This window comes from Rhinoraja longicauda, chromosome 8 (genome assembly GCF_053455715.1).
Source record: "Rhinoraja longicauda isolate Sanriku21f chromosome 8, sRhiLon1.1, whole genome shotgun sequence".
Classification (NCBI taxonomy): domain Eukaryota; kingdom Metazoa; phylum Chordata; class Chondrichthyes; order Rajiformes; family Arhynchobatidae; genus Rhinoraja; species Rhinoraja longicauda.
Genome location: NC_135960.1, coordinates 38,096,102 through 38,116,382, shown reverse-complemented (window position 1 = coordinate 38,116,382; position 20,281 = coordinate 38,096,102).

The window sequence follows — 20,281 nt, the reverse complement described above, 5'->3', positions numbered from 1 at the left end:
AATGGTGCTTGAGCTTTCCTTTCAAAGATGCTGCCTGACCCATTTTGTGCTTTACTCAATGTTCCAGCATTTACAGTTCCTTGTTTCACCAGATGTGTGGTGTCCAGTTTGTTTTTTCCAGAACCATTTGGCTTCAGATCCCAAAGAGCTGAATTCCTGAGGTTTAGTGAGTGTGATTGCCTTGACATCCATATATCATTTGACTGTGTGATATTAAGGCATGCTGATAAAATAGGTTAATGTGCATCAATGTTCCAATGGTTGAAGTCATGCAAAGGAAGGTCAGTGTGGTGACCCACTAGACTGCAGTTGCTGGAATATTGAGCAAAAAACAAAGTGCCTGATGAACTCAGTAGGCCAGGCAGCATCTGTGGATGGAAATAGAGCTAGAACATTATGTCACAAGAACAGGCCTTTCAACTCATGATGTCTGTGCCGAACATGATGTGAAGACTATTTCTTATCTACCTGGAGATGGGATCATCCATCTCCCTCCATTCTCTGCATATCCATATGCCTATCCAAATGTCAACTGATAGATGATGTTTGGGTCAGGACCCTTTGTCAGTCTGACAAATGGTACCGACCCAAAATGTTGATTGTTCATTTTCCTCCACAGATGCTTCCAGACCACTGTTTTATTGCTTAAGGTGGCTGTGGTTGTTATAGAGGTTCATGTCTTCAGCATCCTCCATCACTGACCTGTGTTTCATTACAACATCACAGGAGGGATATTTGTGTGTATTTGCATTTGTCACTCCCTGGCAATGCTTGTTTGCATCTAGACTGTATTCAAGCATGGGCTGGTAAGTTGTATGTAGGCCAGATCGGTGCCCAGCAATGACCAGTGCTAACAAGTGGCAGTGTGATCACTAGGCCTTCACATTCAATGCCATCACCATGCCTAGATATCCTAGCATTAACAATGACCATCCCCCTGCCTCCACTGATATTGCTTGGATCACTAAGTTCCTGCAGCAATTTGACTTTTGCTCTAGTTTCCATTGTCTACAGTCTTTTGTGTCTCCATTAATATTCTGAGGGTCACCATTGAACACCAGAGAATTCAGGTAAACCGGCCTGGCCTGGATGAGTACAGCTCCACAACTCTCAACAAGCTTGAAGTCATCAAGGACAGTGCAGCCTGCTTGACTGGTATAAAATCAACCAATCCCAGCGTCCATTCCCTGCAACACTGAGCATGTAAGCATTGCTTATATCAATAAATTGCACTGCAGTTATTCACCTCGGTTACTGTAGTGGTGCATCCCAAAGCCACACTTGTACCACCAGGAAAGACAAGGGTTGCAGGGTAATGCTACCACTGCAGGTTCCTCTCCAAGTTGTACCTCATCTTGATGTAGAAATATATTGCCATTCCTTCAACATTGCTGATTCTATATCCTGGATCTCAATTCCCAACAGCACAGCCTTTACTGAAGAAATTTCAGTGCACCACCACCTTCTCAAACTCAATTAGTGACAGGCAAAAATTCATAGTCTTGCCAACAATGCTGAGATCCTGAAAATTGAAGAAGGAAGGTTCTGAAAAAAGGCTATCCAGGTGTAATGTTACTTCTGTTTCACTTTGTTGAGATGATGTTTGACCTAATATATTTGCAACATGTTCTCCCTTTAGGTGGTCAGATTAAATTTTCAAATTATTCATTGATTGGGGGATGAATGTTAATGGAAGACTGGGTGGGATTTATTGTCCATCTCTCATTGGCTCTTGAATGTAATAGCTAGCCCAAGTCAAAGTCAACTCATTGATGAATATGTAGTCATGTTCTTTTTTTAATGTGCCCACAAATCTGCAGCAAGTAAAAATTCCATTGTCCATAGCATACGACAACTAATCACAGTTGACTTTTGTCTCCTGACTCTGAACATCTAATTAGGAGACCAAAATTGCACACAATACTCCAGGTGTCGTCTCACCAGGGCCCTGTACAACTGCAAGTAGTTGAAGTACTTGTCCATACTGTTTTGGCAATCAATGGCATTATCACCACCTATTTCATCTCCCTCCTCTTCTACTAGAGATCCTGACATTAATTCAATTTAAATAATAATTTGAAGCTGGGCATCTCTTCAGCGGGTGATTCCACTTTTCACTCATCTAACACACTGGTCAGAAGTGTGATAAAGTACTCTCCAATTGTCTCGATGAATGCAAGTACAATGCTCAAATGTTTCACCATCATCTAAGACAAAGCAGACCACTTGACCGTTATACCAAGCTAAAAACAAGCATAAAATAAACATTTTAAACCAAACTATAAGGTACTGAATTGCAATCAAGCACTAAACTTACAGTCTCATGTGTTCCCATAGAGCTTGTCTTTCATACGCATTTACCAACAGTAATGCTGCCTTGCAATGTTGTCTCAATAACTGCAGCATGGTTGATCTCTGGGTGGACCTTGGAAACAAAGTGGCTCAACTTTCACTGCAGTATTTGTACTATGTCTAACTTCTTCTGGTATGGCAATTGAAAGTGGGAAGTTTGCCACCAGATAGTATACAATGGTTGCATCAACGCAGTGAGGATTCATTCCTGATCAACTTCATTGGTGCCCTTGTACTTTTTTGATTTGGACATTCCCTGGAGTTGCAACACCTTAATCTACACTCTGTATCCTTTTCCTTTTTGCTACCAGTTGTACTCGTGCATGTGCAGGAAGGAACTGCATATGCTGGCTTACACCGAAGATAGACACGAAAAGCTGGAATAGCTCAGCGGATCAGGCAGCATGTCTGGAAAAAAGGAATAGGTGACATTTTGGGTCAGGACCCTTCTTCAGACTTATTTGTGGTTTGATTGATTTATATATGGTAAGATCAGACTGCTTAGCACGCAAAATAAAAGTTTTTCACTGTCAGTACACTTGACAATAATAAACCAATACCAATACAAGTGTGCTGTTGGATTTGTCCCCATTTCCACATGGAAAGGACGATAAGTTCTGTTTTAATTCCCTGCAGGTCGCAGCTGGAGTTTCTATGCCCCTTGACTTTCCACGGAAGTTCCATCAGACCTGCCAAAGTGTTCCATTGTGCAGACCATTCTCCCTCTGCAGGAGTCTGTACCTTCTATACTTTCATGTCTAATTTCTTTAGTAAGGGTAAACACACTGAATTTCAAGCTGTGAATGATATAGAGAATTTGAATGAAGGAGTTATAGCCCCTTTAATAAATTGCTTAACTTATTAAATAATGTTCAGCTGGGATCTCATAAGAATGTGAGAATTTTCAGTATTTTATGCTAAAGTACATACTGGTATCTGAATTACGTAGTAATTTCTGATCTAAAATTATAACTGCACAACAATGGATCCCATTTTATTAGAAAGGGTATATCAGGCTGACACAGTGGAGGAGCTAGTAGGGCTGCTGCCTCACAGCACCAGAGACTCATCTTAAAGAAACGTATAAGATTATTAAGGGGTTGGACACGTTAGAGGCAGGAAACATGTTCCCAATGTTGGGGGAGTCCAGAACAAGGGGCCACAGTTTCAGAATAAGGGGTAGGCCATTTAGAACTGAGATGAGGGAAAACTTTTTCAGTCAGAGAGTTGTAAATCTGTGGAATTCTCTGCCTCAGAAGGCAGTGGAGGCCAATTCTCTGAATGCATTCAAGAGAGAGCTAGATAGAGCTCTTAAGGATAGCGGAGTCAGGGGGTATGGGGAGAGGGAAGGGACACGGTACTGATTGAGAATGATCAGCCATGATCACATTGAATGGCGGTGCTGGCTCGAAGGGCTGAATGTCCTCCTCCTGCACCTATTGTCTTGTGGAGTTAGGATGTCTATTGTCAGGTTCAATGCCTCCCATTCCTTCCACCCCCCCCACCCCCCACCCCCAATTGCGCACACCATCTGCGGAGGCAATATTGTGATTTAAAATTATGATGCCCCAGGTGAAAGATTTAGCAGGTTGTGTCTCTACTCTTCAGAGAAAAGAGCAAGGAAGGAATAGATGGAGAAGCCTTGGCAAAGATATTTCTGCTTGCTAGGTGAAACAAACCGGCAGTTGTGACCGTACAATGGTCAATAAAGGCTAAATGAAAACACAGCCAAAAAAGTCATTTGCAACAAATCACATACATGCAGTTGAGGGGTGTTTGGATGCATGCCTGGGAGGGGGAAATACAGAAGGTTACGCAGAGAGTTTTTGTGTGTAGTTAGCAACTCAACCAAAAGTGTTATAGATGATGTGGAACAAATGACCTGGCCCTGTGCTGTGCATTCTATCTAATGATGTAAAAGTCTTCTACTATATGCCAAGCAGGACACAAAGTGTTGGAGCAACTCAGTGGGTCAGGCAGCATCCCTGGAGAACATGGATAGATGTTGTTTCATGTCAGGACCCCACCATGTGCTGCCTGTTTTGAATATAATTCATTCTACAATATCTGGTAAAGTATTTCCCTTATGTATTTTTTATAAAACCTGTTGTCATTTCTGTTGCGTTTCCTCTTTCCCTTTCTAATCGAGCGAGCCTCCATGCCTAAATTAACCCATCACCCTCTAATTGGACAGTCTGACCACTGGGTAATTTCCCCTCCACAAATATGCTAGCAAACGAGCCGGAGTGACACATTGTGGATTTCAAAGTCAGCCATCCCTCACTAATCTGCTGCAATTTATAGAGTGAGTAATTGCATTTGTGAAGAAAGGCAATCCACTAGATATAATTTACTTTGATTTGACAAAGTTCCAATTCTAAAGGTTTTAAAAAAGATTAAGGATCGTGGAATTGATGGCAATTCTGTTCACAGGACTGGAAAATGGCAAGGCAGCAGAGATCGATGCCGAAACCTTGAGCTTGACCTGATGGGTAGATGGGGGCAGGGGGTGAGGTTGAGTTGGTGGGGGAGGGGTCTCTTGCGGTTTCCTGGTCGGTACGTTACCTGCTCATGATTGCTGCAGCCACGTGTAAATACCCCGGTCGATATGGATTGCAGTTGGTGACCCTGTAGAGGACCATCAACATGTTCCTGACCAACAGTTTTAGGCAGCAGCACTGGACCCAGGAATGAACTGGAGATTGGACACTGGTGGGACTGATATCCTGCTCGGATGCTGGACTCTAATGGAGTCTGGGACAGAGCTTAGCTGAGCCAAGGGACTGGAAGCTCTGAGCTCCTGGACACCTTGCAAACTCATTCTTTCTAAGATGGTTGCAGATTATTGCTTGGTTCTGTTTCTGTTTAGATTACACAATATTAATGTTTTTCATCAATGTAGGTCATAGAATCACAGAAGGATAACAGCACGGAAACAGGTCCTTCAGCCCACCAAATCTATGTCGCCCATCAACCACTCACTTGCACTAATCCAACACCAATCACATTTTTTTGTATTCTTCCCACATTCCCGTTAATTCCACTCCTTGTTCTAACTCTCACCTATACCACGGGGGCAACTTACTTGGGCGGTTTAGAAAACTGAAGCATCTGGTGGAAACCTACGCAGTCACAGGGACATTGTGCAAACTCCACACAGACAGCATCTGAGGCCAGGATTGAACCCAGGTAACTGGAGCTGTGAGGCCGCGTCTCTGCCAGCTGCTCCGCTGTGTTTATGACTCTGCCAGATAAGTGTGTTTTTATGTAAACTTATTCTATTTGATTGTGTAATATATTTAGAATAACTTAAAACATGATTTTAATTCTTTCCACTCCACACCGTATCAGGATTGGACTTGGCCTGCTGGAACTGAGGCGACAGCTCTTCTAGCTGTGCCTGCGTACCTTCCATCTGCTTGCACTGGTTTGATTGCAGCTTTGTGAAAATCCTTGTGACTTTTATGACGAGGCTCCTGCAGAAATATAGTTTTTTGTTGAATCAGTTCCCTTTCTTTAGGCCTGTGGATTGTTGGTCCATTCCAAGGGCCAAGTGCAGTCCTATACGGTGTGCCACAGGAGCCGGGAATACTGAGAAAGGAAAAGGAGGCCATTCAGCCCTCTCTTGCAGTTCTAGCATCCAATGCATCATGTTTGTCTGCCATTCCCACTTCCCTCACATTCTGCCCCTTCCATATCTCCCCACATCACATGGGTTAAGGCACTGCCTCACAGCACCAGAGCCCTGGGTTCAGTCCTACCTACAGGCTCATGCGTGTTCTCCCTGTAACCACATGGGCTTTCTCTGGTTTCCTCCCACATCCCAAAGATGTGATCAATTGACCACTGTAAATTTCCCTTTAAAGATAGGTGAGTGTTGATGAGAGTGTGAGGAGAATTTAAAAAATGAACATGTTTGTGTAAACGGTTGATGCAGGCTCAATGGGCTGAAGGGCCTGCTATCTCTCTATGGCCCTCATTCATTTTGTAACGGTCCTTTACAATATCACACAGAAGTGATAATGCTCCCACATTCAGGATGCTCTTAATCATCCTGGTGATAGCACTGGATGACGTAAACAAGCATTTGATCTGAGCAAGTGAGAGTATTGCTCCTTGGGAGGTCGAATGTAAGGGGAAAATATACAGTTAATGGCAAGACCCTTAACAACGTTGATGTACAGAGGGATCTTGTGGTCCAAGTCTATAGCTCCCTGAAAATGGGAACGCGTGTAAATAGAGTGGTAAAGAAGGCGCTTGGTATGCTTGCCATCATCTGTCACAGCATTGAATAGAAAAGTCAGAAAATCAAGTTTCAGCTTTATAGTCTAATAGTTATGTTGCATTTGGAGTGTTGTGTGCAGTTCTGGTTGCCCCATTGCGGGAGGGTGCAGAAGAGGTTTACCAGAATGTTTCCTGGATTAGAGGAAATTAGCCATATGGAGATGTTGGACAAACTTTGTTTCCTCTGGAGTGTCGGGGACTGAGGGAAAACCTGATAGGAGTACATACAATTATGAAATGCAGAGATATGGCAGAACCTTTTTCCCGGGATGGAAATGTCAAAGTCTAGATGGCACAGCTTTAAGGTCAGAGGGGAAAGTTAAAAGGTGTAATCTGCCGGGCAAATTTTTTATATAGAGGATGGTGTGTATTTGGAATGCACTATTGAGGATGGTGTTGGGTATAGAAACAATAGGGCCAGGAGTATTTAAGCTTTAGGTTACCACATGGATAAACCAGGCGTATAAGGATATGGACCATTTTATGGAGTCGTACAGCACAGAAACAGGCCCTTTGGTCCAACGCGTTCATATCCACCATGATACCCCCATTAAGATAGCCCTGTTAGTCCACATTTGGTCCATATTCCCCAAACCCTTTCCTATCCATGTACAGTACCTGTCCAAGTGCAGGCAGAGGAGGCCATTTTAACTTGGCATCATGTTGGGCATGGAGATTGTGGGCCGTGAGGCCTGTTCCTGTGCTGTGCTGGTCTATGTTCTATATTCTTAGCCAGCCCAACAGTCTATGGTAGGTTTTAGCATGACATGCATGTGATGTGCATGCAAGCAATTTCAACACGGCACCAGAACAACAATATTGCAACAGACCAATGGTTTTGTCGTGTCCTCAGTGGATTATCTCTGAATCCTGAGATGGAAAATGGTTTGGGGTTTTTGAAATTTGAACTGCCTGTTATTTCTGTTGCAGATGTTGCTCAGGATGGGGCGCTGTTTTTGCAATCATTTCTCAAAAGACACACAAAGTGATTTATGGTTTGTGCCCCTCAAAACGCACACTATGATCTAGTGGTGGCCGGAGAAAGGATCAATACCCAGGGATGCTTTAAGTTCCCAAAAAGTCAAGTCAAGGCAAGTTTATTGTCACAAGTACAGTGAGGTACAGGTATAAAGGATATCTTGCTTGCTGCAGTGTTGTAGGCACATACACACAAACACACCAACACACAAAAACAGAGATTATACTTAAATTACAGATGAGTTCTGCAAGACAGTAAAAGTGTTAAAAAAGACATTGCAATTAAAAAAACAGAAGACATTATTGTAAAACACAATTGAACTAAATAAAACAAGCCCATTGTGGTGCAAAAGGTCGCCCGTGATGATTTGTGTTGAGGTAGGGTTAGCGTTGTGTGGGTTGGTTCACTAACCTAGGGGCAACAGGCGCATGAGAAATATATCAGCTCTAAATCATACTATCCTGGGATTGACGGCCCTTACTCCATTGTCATTGAGGCGATGTTCTGCTCCATAGCTTTGTGGAGGAGTCTGGGGGAGGTATTTCCAACATGTGCCACCCATCACATCTACCAGAGCAGTAAGGCCCCTTAGCGATAAATGCTGTTCGTGCCAGCAACACACACAACTCGGGCAGAAGTTCTTTAAGAAACTGCAACAGGTGTCAGGCCCATAGTGAGATCACCAGACACACTCCAGTTGCCCAGATGCTGAACATTGAGACTGGGCAATTGTTTCATTGAACACCTTTGCTCAGTCCACCTGAACCTACCTGATCTCCCGGTTGCTAATCACTTTAATTCTCCTTCCCATTTCCACACTGACCTTTCTGTCCTCGGGCTCCTCCATTGTCAGAGTGAGCCTAAATGCAAATTGGAGGAACAGCATCTCATTTTTTGCTTGGGCAGCTTACAGCCCAATGGTATGAATATTGATTTCCCTAACTTCAAGTAACCCCCAGCATTCCCTCTCTCTCCATCCCTCACCCACCCAATAGACCAGGGGTGGCCAAACTTGCTTAATGTAAGAGCCACATACGATAAAGTTCAGATGTTTGAGAGCCGCAAGACATGAACAAAATTTACACATACGTTTTTATTGTTACATACACATTTTGTTACAAAAATTTTATATAAATATTAAGAAATGCATGTATGCAATAATATTTATTCATGTATGCAGTTTTTTAAACTGTTAATTTGTAGTAGTTTCAGTAATCACAAAGGACACATATATACCAAATGTTTTCAAAATCTTGACTGATGATTGTTTTAACTATATTGCGCGTATTTAATACGGTAATGAACTATGGGAACTTCTAAGAAAAATGTGCGAATTTGCATTTCAGTAACATAAAATTAGACTGCCAAAACTAAAACTAAAAAGGAAAACATTATATTTTTAATGATATTTATTTGTCTTAGTAAATATCAGGTCAAAACATGGAGGAAAATATGTTTAAAAAAAAAGCAAACCGATAAAATTAGAGATATTTTAATCAGATACCACCTTACAAAATTACAGTCTTATCATAATATTTTTATGACAGACAGACAATGCTACAAATATCAGGCTATTAAAGCCGCTATTTACTGCTAGTAGTGGCCTTGTGGGTCTAGATCTTGGCTGTGAGTCGTTGAAAATCTGGCTGATATGTTGTCAAAGCTGTACGAATTAGCTCCGTCAGGTGTTGGTTTGTATTTCCACGAGCCGCATATTAAAGGTCAAAGAGCCGCATGTAGCTCGCGAGCCGCGGTTTGGCCACCCCTGCAATAGACAATAGAAAATAGGTGGAGTAGGCCATTCAACCCTTCGAGCCAGCACCAGCATTCACTGTGATCATGGCTGAGCATCCACAATCAGTACCCCGTTCCTGCCGCCTCCCCATATCCATTTGCTCTGCTTTCTTTAAGAGCTGTATCTAACACTCTCTTGAAAGCATCCAGAGAATTGGCCTCCACTGCCTTCTGAGGCAGAGAATTCCACAGATTCACAACTCTGAGTGAAAAAGTGCTTCCTCATCTCCATTCTAAACGGCCTACCCCCTTTTTTCTTAAACTGTGGCCCCTGGTTCTGGACTCCCCCAACATCGGGAACATCTTTCCTGCCTCTAGCGTGTCCAATCCCTTAATAATCTTATATGTTTCAATAAGATCCCCTCTCATCCTTCTAAATTCCAGTGTATGCAAGCCCAGTCGCTCCAGTCTTTCAACATACGACAGTCCCGCCATTCCGGGAATTAACCTTGTGAACCCACACTGCACTCCCTCAATAGCAAGAATGTCCTTCCTCAAATTTGGAGACCAAAACTGCACACAATACTCCAGGTGTGGTCTCACTAAGGCCCTGTACAACTGCAGAAGGACCTCTTTGCTCCTGTACTCAACTCCTCTTGTTATGAAGGCCAACATGCCATTAGCTTTCTTCACTGCCTGCTGGACCTGCATGCTTCCTTTCAGTGACTGATGCACTAGGACACCCAGATCTCGTTGTACTTCCCCTTTTCCTAACCTGACACCATTCAGATAATAATCTGCCTTCCTTTTCCTACCACCAAAGTGGATAACCTCACACTTATCCACATTAAACTGCATCTGTCATAGAAACATAGAAACACAGAAAATAGCCTGCACCGCCATTCAATATGATCATGGCTGATCATCCAACTCAGTATCCCGTACCTGCCTTCTCTCCCTTTAGCCACAAGGGCCACATCTACCTCTTAAATATAGCAAATGAACTGGCCTCAACTACCTTCTGTGGCAGAGAATTCCACAGATTCACCACTCTCTGTGTGAAAAACAACTTTCTCATCTCGGTCCTAAAAGACTTCCCCCTTATCCTTAAACTGTGACCCCTTGTTCTGGACTTCCCCAACATCGGGAACAATCTTCCTGCATCTAGCCTGTCCAACCCCTTAAGAATTTTGTAAGTTTCTATAAGATCCCCCCTCAATCTTCTAAATTCCAACGAGGACAAGCCGAGTCTATCCAGTCTTTCTTCATATGAAAGTCCTGCCATTCCAGGAATCAATCTGGTGAACCTTCTCTGTACTCCCTCATGCATCCGCCCACTCACACAATCTGTCCAAGTCACCCTGCACCCTCACAGCATCCTCCTCACAGTTCACACTACCACCCAGCTTTATATCATCTGCAAATTTGCTAATGTTACTTTTAATCCCTTCATCTAAGTCATTAATGTATATTGTAAATAGCTGCGGTCCCAGCACCGAGCCTTGCGGTACCCCACTAGTCACTGCCTGCCATTCTGAAATGGACCTGTTAATCCTTATTCTTTGTTTCCTATCTGCCAACCAATTTTCTATCCATGTCAGTACCCTACCCCCAATACCATGTGCTCTAATTTTGCCCACTAATCTCCTATGTGGGACCTTATCAAAGGCTTTCTGAAAGTCCAGGTACAGTACATCCACTACCTTGTCCATTTTCCTAGTTACATCCTCAAAAAATTCCAGAAGATTAGTCAAGCATGATTTCTCCTTCGTAAAGCCATGCTGACTAATCCAGAATTGCCTTCTCCCTGGTAGGCTCCAGTAAAAGCTGCTCTAAGAATCCATCTCGGAGGCACTCCACAAACTGGGTCCCAGTCAATTGTTCTACCATTGGAATTTCAGCATAGTTGGACACAGGTTGTTGGAGTATTATTGTGACCATCACCATTCTAGCTTTGTGTCCGTGCCTGTTCAGATCTGTTGGTTTTTCACTACAGAGAGCAGCCTAATTTTTTTGCTTCTTCACTGCTGATTACTACTTTCGGGCACAAATAACCATTTGCAGCTGATGAATGGGTTGGAAATTCAAAGCTTCTATTTCAATGACAATGTGCAGTCTCCACCTTGAAGGTACGGCCACTGACTCACATTTTCTAAATTGCCTCTTTCATTGTTTGAAGATTGTCATTATCCAGGATCACAGTTGATCAGTATTGTGTATTCAGCACCGTCGTTGGGAATTGCAATGGGTGTGAGCAGCTTCCCAGTGTTCAATGAATTGAATCTTTAGCCCTCAATGAATTGAATCTTCCTTCCTGCTCCCATTACATGGAAAATTATTGACTGAGAGCCCTCTGATTATTTGGCGCTTTTGTAAAAAGGTGGGTAACTCCCAGAACCGATTGAGGGGATGAGTTTTCTCAGATATGCTAATAGATGGAATACCACCTGCCACAGCCCAACACCCATCGAGCTCAGGTCTGATGCGCAAAACAGCCCTTGATTTGGCCATGAACATCAATGTCATTCAAAAGTGACAACGGGTAGCTTAGTTTAACTTAGTTTAAGAAAGTAACTGCAGATGCTGGTACAAATCGAAGGTATTTATTCATAAAGTGCTGGAGTAACTCAGCAGGTCGGGCAGCATCTCGGGAGAGAAGGAATGGGTGACGTTTCGAGTCGAGACCCTTCTTCAGACTGATGAGTTTAGTTTAGTTTAGTGATACAGTGCGGAAACAGGCCCTTCGGCCCACCGTGTCCGCACCGACCAGTGAATCCCCGCACAGTAATGCTATTCTACACACACTAGGAACAATTTACATTTATACCAAGCCAATTAACCTACAAACCTGTACGTCTTTGGAGTGCGGGAGAAAACCTAAGATCTCAGAGAAAACCCTCATGGTCATGGGGAGATTGTACAAACACCATATAGACAGGACCCCTAGTCAGGATTGAACCCGGGTCTGGCACTGTAAGGCTGCAATTCTACCACTACGTCACCGTGCCGCCCGCCGGTGGAATAAACTGATGCCAAATATCTCACTGACGATTGACTAAGGAAAGACACAGTTAGTCATCAAGCCATATAGTGCAGAAAGAGGTCCTTCAGCCCACCATGTCTATGCTGGCCATCAAGTTCCTATCTGTAAGAATCCCATTTTTCTAATTCATTAATCTACCTAGCTTCGGCGGTTCATGTGCCCATCCAGGTGTGAATGCAATAAACACGACTGATATTTTTTAAAACAACTTTTCCCCTCGACCAACTTCACTGTTTCATTATTTCTTCTTAACCTCCTGCTTTTAATCTTTAAGTAATTTGCTCGGGCAAATTCTCCCACAAGAGGAAGTTGCCTTTCTAAAGCACTATTTTATGACATTGGGATTTCCCAAATCCTTTCACAGTCAATGAATGATCTTTGAGGTGTAATTAGTGCTGTAATGGAAATAGGATAGCCAGAAATATCCCAGAAATAACACTGCGGAAATGGGTGAGTAGGTTACCCCACATATGCTCGATGAAGGATAAATGTTGCCCAGGGTTCTGGGGTGTCACGCCTCACCTATCATCAACTACTTTTTATCACCCCTCTCCCAATCCACCCACCTGATTGGGTTAACATTTAATCCAAAAGGGAGGGCTTCTGGGACATCAACGCCAGGGTCTTGGGCTTGGACATTGGGCCACCCGAGTCCAAGTGGAGCTTGCACTTGTAACACATTGTGGCAGATGGAAGAGATCCCCTGGTGAACATTTATCTTGAAGGGAACCACACGAAAGGGAGATTCAATGGCAATGTTATAACATCTTTGACTGTCGAGCGAGGAATCAGGCCATTTGGCCCACCATGTCATGGGCAGCACTATGGTATAGCAGTAGAGTTGCTGCCTTACTGTGCCAGAGACCCATGTTCGATCCTGACCATGGGTGCTGTCTGTGCCAAGTTTGTACGTTCTCCCCGTGACCGCATGGGTTTTCTCCGAGATCTTCAGTTTCCTTCCACACCCCAAAGACGTACAGGTATGTAGGTTAATTGGCTTGGTAAATGTAAAACAAAAATTGTCCCTAGTGTGTGTAGGATAATGTTAGTGTGCTTGGATCGCTGGTTGGCGTGGACCCGGTGGGCAGAAGGGCCTGTTTCCACGCTGTATCTCTAAACTAAACAAAACTAAAATGTCCATTCTAAATAATGAGCACCCATCTTGGTACAGCAGGCAGTGAAGAAAGCTAGAGGTACAGCAGGCAGTGAAGAAAGCTAATAGCATGTTGGCCATCATAACGAGAGGATTTAAGTATAGGAGTAAAGAGGTCCTTCTGCTGTTGTACAGGGCCCTGGTGAGACCACATCTGGAGTATTGTGTACAGTTTTGGTCTCCTAATTTGAGGAAGGACATCCTTGCTATTGAGGCAGTGCAGCGTAGGTTCACGAGGTTAATCCTCAGGATGGCGGGACTGTCATATGAGGAAAGATTGGATAGACTGGGCTTGTATTCAATGGAATTTCGAAGGATGAGAGGGGATCTTATAGAAACGTATAAAATTATAAAAGGACTGGACAAGCTAGATGCAGGAAAAATGTTCCCAATGTTGGGCGAGTCCAGAACCAGGGGCCACAGTCTTTGAATCAAGGGGAGGCCATTTAAAATTGAGGTGAGAAAAAACGTTTTCACTCAGAGAGTTGTGAATTTGTGGAATTCTCTGCCACAGAAGGCAGTGGAGGCCAATTCACTGGATGAACTTAAAAGAGAGTTAAATAGAGCTCTAGGGGCTAGCGGAATCAAGGGATAATGGGAGAAGGCAGGCACAGGTTACTGATTGTAGATGATGAGCCATGGTCACAATGAATGGTGGTGCTGGCTTGGGGCCAAAATGGCCTCCTCTTGCACCTATTTCCTATGTTTCTATGTTGGTATGTTTCATCTCACCTCCCAGCACTTGCCCCGCACTCTTTTCTGCCTGCATGATTCAAGTACTTGTTTAACCATTTCTTCAATGCTGTTCGCGAGGCTGTTTCCCCCACTCTCTCGGGCAGTGCATTCCAGGTACTCACCCTTCTCTGGGTGAAAAGGTTCCCCTCAGATCCTTTCAAAATCTCTTCCCCCTTACCCTAAATTATCGCATTAAATTATCCCCTCAATTATGTCCCTCTTATCCTCTTCCCACTCCGGGGAGAGTAGGTCTAGCCTCCACAGATTCTCCTCCTCACCGAAGCCTCCATCCCAGGCTAATATCAAGGTTAATCGCTTCTGCACCCTCTCCAGCAACATCATATCCTTCCTATAATGTGGCGACAAGAACTGCATTCAGTACTGCATCTGAGGTCTGGCCAATGTTTCAAAAGATTGATTTATAAAGCTGGATTCTTTGACCTTCAAGGCCAGTGTGACTATCCTATAGGTTTCGCCTAATCTGCGTAGACTTCCATCCATTTGAAAACCAATTCACCACAAAATTCACCGATCGATGGTCGGTGTGGATGGTGTGCCAAAAGATTTGTTGCCATGCTGTATCTCTAAAATTAAAACTAAAACTAAAATCACAGAAAGAGGACACCTCAGTACATCAAGTCTGCTGGTTCACTGAGCAATCCTATCCCCTACTAAATTTCCCCATATTTCCCACATTACAGCACAACTACATTGGGAACAATTTACAATGGTCAGTTAACCTACCAACTGCATATCTTTGGACCATGGGAGGAAACTGGAACAGCTGAATGACACCCAAGTGTTCACAGGAGGAATGCACAAACTCCACACCGACCGCACCCAAGATCAGGACTGGACCCAAGATCACAGACCTGTAAGGCAGTAGCTCCATAAGCTGCACCTTCCTATTCCACAGATCTTGCAGCGTATCCAGATCAAAAACAAATTCTGTCTCTTTTAAAGGTGTGACTTGCACCTTTGCCGAGACACTGGAAGGTTGGAGGCATGGTAACTGTGACTGATAAAAGTGGAGATAGACTCAGAGTCTGAAGAAGGGTCTTGACCCGAAAGGTCACTTATTCCTTTTCTTCAGAGATGCTGCCAGACCCGCTGAATTACTCCAGCATGTTGTGCTTATCTTCAGTGTAAACAAGCTTCTGCAGTTCTTTCTTACTCTGATAAAAGTGGCTTCGACATTGCTGGGTAACCAGCTGGAGAGATATATACAATTCCTGGAAGGAAGGATGACCTAATGTTATTATCTTAAACTTAAATATTAATGATCATGATGTGCTTCTGAGTCACAATATGAGAAGCCAGCCTGGAATTCCAATCAACGTTTGATTATTGGTTGAGGTGGTTACAACTATAGTTCTTGCCTTTTCATCCTGTCCCTGGTGGATTTTTAATCTTATTCCCGTTTTGAACATTAAGGGATATGGGAATCCAATTCAACTTGCTGTTAAATGAGTTTGTGTTCAGTTTGGTTCATTTCATAGTAGCTTTTCATCGTCCAATGTAATGAAGAGATCTACAGAGTTTTCAACACCTCAGGCCAAGGTGGCCGAGCGTTGATTGATAAAGGCAGACATAATTATGAAGGGGGTAGTTAGGGTAGAGAGTTAGAATCTTTTTCCCATGCTGGGATGTCAAAGACAAGGGTGCACTGGTATAATGTGAGAGGTAGGAGGTTTAGAGGGGATCTGAGGAGGGAATCTGGAGTAAGCTTCCTGAGATGGTGGACAGATGCTCACAACATTTAAGAGGCATCTTGAATTGGCAAGGCATGGAAGGCTATGAACCAAATGTGGATATATGGGACTACATATGGTGGTTAGCATAGACATGATGGGTTGAATGGCCTGTTGTTGTGCTGCACGACTCTTCCTTGTTATGAAACAGTTACGTTGGGATTAAAGAGGAATTGTATATTTATTTATTCAAATTTATTTTTGTTTCTGCATAGGTCCACTTGCGATAAACTTGGACTTGTAGATTGTATTTGGAGCCATATCATCTTTTAGAATTTATTTCCCACTAATATATATATAGTTTAAAACATGAGAGCTCACTCATAATATTCTCACATTATAATGCTGTCATCTTCATTGCTGATCCTATATCAAGCAACCTCAAATATTTTAGGCATTAGATCATCGTTCAGCTTGGAAGCGTAGGTATTCCAACAGGCATTGATGAGTGAGTTGTCGTATGTTTAAAGAGTCTTCAGAGGAATCTGAAAATGAGAGCAATACATCAGTGAAACTCTGGTGGGGGAAGAACAATGGAGAAACACCTTGGAGGCGAGAACAGGGAGGAATGCTTGTGCGTCAAAAGGCAAACTTCTTCATATGTGGCTCAAAGAAGTGTGAGAGTATTCAAAGATGGGACAAAGTATGTAGAAATGAACTGCAGATGCTGGTATATATTGAAGATAGGCACAAAGTGCTGGAGTAACTCAACGGGCCAGGCAGCATGTCTGGAAAAAAAGGATGGGTGACGTTTTCGGTCGGATGGGTCTGAAGGTTCCTGACCCGAAATGTCACCCATTCTTTTTTTCCAGAGATGCTGCCTGACCCGTTGTTACTCCAGCATTTTGTGTCTATCTCTGGCACAAAGTATGCAAGCTGTTGAAGGGTAAAATAGTGGTGGGATATCCAGCTATCACATGACATTCTGCATTGCTCTATAGTACATATGGTTGTAACAGTGAGATGATTGCCACTTATCAGGGTAGACACAAAATGCTGGAGTAACTCAGCGGGTCAGGCAGCATCTCTGGAGAGAAGGAATGGGTGATTTTTCGAGTCGAGACCCTTCTCTCCCCTGACATCAGTCTGAAGAAGAGTCTTGACCCGAAATTTCACCCATTCCTTCTCTCCAGAGATGCTGCCTAACCCGCTGAGTTACTCCAGCATTTTGTGTCTACCTTCGATTTAAACCAGCATCTACAGTTTTCTTTCCTACGCCACTTACCAGGGAACAACTTAGTCAGCAAGTTGTTCGCTGTTAAATATAGAAATCAGAAAGTTCCTCACTGAGCATCGAGCTGTGCTGTTTTGGTATCTGTCTGCTGGAGATACCTCTGGAGCTGCAATCTACAGGAAACTATAGAGCACTCTTTAAGGTCCATGGAGATGTAAGGTTTTTCTTTTACCACCGCTTCATGCCTCAGAGATCATTGGGTCACGTGGCGGACGTCTTTCCAAGGAGCTGCATGGCAGAGGCCTTCCCGAGAGCTCGACAGTCGGCAGGTTCATGCCCGAAGGCTCGTCGGACCGTGGACCCTACCGAAGGCTCATGGAGCCCAGCAACCCTCCCGAAGGTCGGCGGGACCCAGCTGAAGGCCCGGCAGATGGCGGTCCGAGAGCGAGCTGAAGACATCGGACATGGGAGGGAGCTGGAGATGTCGGATGTGAGGAGCAAGGGCCAGTTGGAGGGTGAATCGGAGTAATGCCTTCAAGGTCGGCTGGAGGAGGCACCCCTGGGACACAAAGATGGCTGGATAAGGAGAGGGACATCTGTTCATGGGAACTGCTCCAGTACATCGAGCGAGCAGGGCAACCGAATTTTGGATTTTGGTATAGGCGCTGAAACATGGGCTATTTTAGTGTGTGCTATCTAAAAATTCCATTCTCTATGGGTGTCACTAATTACAACATAAAAAGGAGGTTGGAAAAATCAAGAGATTTTTCCAACCTCCTTTTTATGTTGTAATTAGTGACACTCATAGAGAATGGAATTATTATTTGCGCTCAGGCTGAGACTAGCCTTGAAATTGTCCACTGTGTAGGATTCCAGCATGCCCAAAGTAACCAAGACTCTGAGAAATATACAAACATTGAGGTGGCGATAGAAGAGAATAAGGCACACAAAGGTGTAACCACCCTGTGGCTTTTGACTGTTTGCAGACTTATAATATTGGCCAGCACAGTGGTGCAGCTGGTAGAACCACTGCCTCACAGTGCTGGAGACCTGGGTTCGATCCTGACCTCAGCTGCAGTCTGTGACTGCTTCCACATCCCAAAGACATGTGGGTTTGTAGATCAATTGGCCACTGTAAAATTGTCCCGAATGTTTAGGGAGTAGATGAGAAAATGGGATAACATAGAACTAGTGTGAATGGGTGATCGTCTCCATGTCCGGGGGAGGGGGAGGGGGAGGGGGAGGGGAGGAGAGGGTGCTGCACCAATGCAGGAGAGGTTTGGACCCAACTTGGTCTAGTATTCTATATAACTCCATCTCTCCTGCTGTGCTCTGTATAATCAATATCTTTCCTGCTATATTATACTTAATCAATACCTTCTCCATTGCTATGTATATATCATTACCCTCTCTTCTACTATAATCTATACAATGCCATCACTCATGCTGTGTTCTATATAACTGATGCCCTTTTTCCTGCTGAATTGTATATCATATCCCTCCCCTGCGATCTATATAATCAATACCCTCACTCTGACTACATTTTACATAAACGATGCCCTCTTTTCTAGATATCAACTCTGACTATCACATTCCTTTGCTGAACTATTATATTCTGCATAATTCCTCATTATCCTTCCATCACCTGAGTAATTCCCTTCCACTCACTGATTGTCTCCTCGTTGCCAAGTAACCATCCCTTAGCTACACCTGAAGCATATGACCAATTCATGCTAAGAGTATGGAAGTCGTCGAGAAGACATATCCCTCGAGGCTGCCGCACGGAATATGTACCTGGCTCTTCCCCAGATTTTGGTGCCATATCTGCCTTATACAAGGTGAAGTATGAAGCTGACCCCTTTTCTGCTGATACTATAGCCACCGGGGAAGCTCTTACTGCAGCTATTGCATCTGATCGGCGCAAGTCGTGGCAGGATCTGATTGAATCCATGGATATGACACACAGCAGCAAGAAGGCTTGGGCCACTCTCAATCGGATTAACAAGGACCCAAAGAAGACCAAGTCACTCCATACTGACCGGCCTCCTGCTAATCAAGTAGCACACCAACTCCTACGCAAAACTGACTCACCAGTGACAAAACAGAAACCCCAGCAGTGCCATGAAGGTAACTCTGATAACCCACAACTGTGTCAGCCTTTCACAATGAAAGAACTAGATGCTGCTATCTGCACAGCCAAAATAGGTGAAGCTGCAGGTCTGGATAACATCATGACTGAACAGATCAAGCACCTTGGACCAACTGCAGAACAGTGGTTGCTGGCCATGTTTAACACCTGCATGGAGAGATGTCACATCCCTAAGATCTGGCATCGCACACGTGTCATAGCATTGCTGAAGCCAGGCAAAGATCCTTCAGCAACAAAGAGCGACAGGCCAATATCACTTCTTTGCCACACCTACAAGCTGTTTGAGTACCTCAGCCAGGTGATAGAGCCTTCCCTAATAAAGGAGCAGGCAGGGTTGAGGCCTGGGAAGCCCTGCACAGGTCAGCTTCTCAATCTCACCCAACACACACAGGATGGCTTTTAGGAAGGTGTTAACACAGGTGCTGTTTTTGTAGACCTTTCAGCCGCTTATGATACAGTAAACCATCGCCGACTGTTACACAAAGTACTTAATTTAACACACAACTTGCATCTAACCAACCTGGTGAAGACTCTGGTCGAAAATAGATGCTACTTTGTCGAGCTGGTCAGGAAAGAAATGTTGCTGGCACAGGCAGAAAAATGACCTCCCTCAAGGAAGTGTCCTGGCACCCACCTTGTTCAATATCTATGTAAACGACCAGCCTATCCATCCCAACACCAGGAGTTTCATTTATGCAGATGACCTGTGTATTACAACCCAAATTGCTGACTTCCTCGAGGCAGAAGCTCCTCTGTGTGAGGCTTTAGTCAACCTGTCCTTATACTACAACGAGAATCACCAGAGAGCCAATCCATCTAAACCCAAGTCTGTGCCTTCCACTTGAAGAACAAGTATGCAAATCGAAGGTTGAAGATCATATGGAATGGAGTCAGATTGGAGCACTGTGACAGTCCAGTCTATCTTGG